The 1,333-nt window shown below is 47.7% G+C and overlaps 1 pseudogene; it reads left to right on the top strand.

The window, feature by feature from the left end:
• Positions 1–830: 830 nt before the first annotated feature.
• Positions 831–947, top strand: LOC137090431 (5S ribosomal RNA; annotated as a pseudogene).
• The last annotated feature ends 386 nt before the right edge of the window (positions 948–1,333 follow it).

Genomic DNA, 1,333 nt, shown 5'->3' with positions numbered 1-1,333 from the left:
TGTATTCGTCGTAAAGATCTTTGTGGTGCCGTTTTAAGTGTTCAGACAAATTGGTGGTGTTTTCTTGTTTTGTGGCCAGAAGACACTCCATGCAAAGTAACTCTTTTTGTTCAACATCCTCCTTAATGTAGCCGAAATAGTCCCAAAAAGATGATTTCCGCTACAAACCTTTTTTTCCCCCCTCTTCGGATCCTCTTCGTTGCACATTTTAGCAGTGAATGTTTGTCTGTGAACGGTGAGCAGCGGTACAGCGAACCAATCACTGTGCAGGCACGCGGAATGTGCATGTCACTCCAGCAACAAACTCATGTTTACTGTGTGCTACCGTTCTCTTAATACACCATGGGCTACTACCCTTCACATTGCATGTTTCGGCGATGTGACTATCGCACATGCGCACATCACGATGTCGATGTTAAAACAGAATATCGTTCAGCCCTACTACGAAGGCCAGTGGTTCGCCTCAACCTGGCCTCCTGAGCTAACCATTTCCCCCCATTCCGACCAATCATTGTTCGATCTATATCCCATAATCGCAGCAGCTCATTTATGGGGCTTGAACTGGTCATCAAAAACCATTTCCTTTTTTCTGCGACAACCAAGCAGCATAAACAAAGGCATAAACAAAGGCCTTTCTAATGCCCCAAAAATCATGCCCCTACTGCGACGCCTCATTTGGATATCTGCCTGTAACCAATTTATTGTGAAAGCTGAATATATCCCAGGGCATAAAAAACAAATTGCTGATGCTCTTTCTCACTTTCTCTTCCAGAAATTCAGAACATTGGTTCCAGAATCAGACTACAACCCGACACCAGTTCCTCCCTATTGCCAGCAGCCATATCACCCTGTAGCCCAAGACTGGTTTCCCACTGAAGCTAAGCAGGGCTGAGCCTGGTCAGTACCTGGATGGGAGACCAAATGGGAAAACCAGGTTGCTGCTGGTCGAGGTATTAGTGAGGCCAGCAGGGGGTGCTCACCCTGTGGTCTGTGTGGGTCCTAATGCCCCAGTATAGTGATGGGGACACTATACTGTCAAAGAGCACCGTCCTTCGGATGAGATGTTAAACCGAGGTCCCGACACTCTGTGGTCGTTAAAAATCCAGGATGTCCTTCGATAAAAATTAGGGGTGTTACCCTGGCATTCTGGCCAAATTTGCCTGATGGCCTCTGTCCATCATGGCCTCCTAATAATCCCCATATCCCGATTGGCTTAATCACTCCGTCTCCTCTCCACCAATCAGTTGGTGTGCGGTGGGCGTTCTGCCGCAAAATGTCTGCCGTCGCATCATCCAGGTGGATGCTGCATATTGGTGGTGGCTGAGGAGATTCC

The sequence above is a fragment of the Pseudorasbora parva genome, chromosome 9 (genome assembly GCF_024679245.1).
Source record: "Pseudorasbora parva isolate DD20220531a chromosome 9, ASM2467924v1, whole genome shotgun sequence".
Taxonomy (NCBI): Eukaryota; Metazoa; Chordata; class Actinopteri; order Cypriniformes; family Gobionidae; genus Pseudorasbora; species Pseudorasbora parva.
The sequence above is the reverse complement of the archived record's forward strand: the minus strand, read 5'-3'. Positions and strand labels throughout refer to the sequence as shown.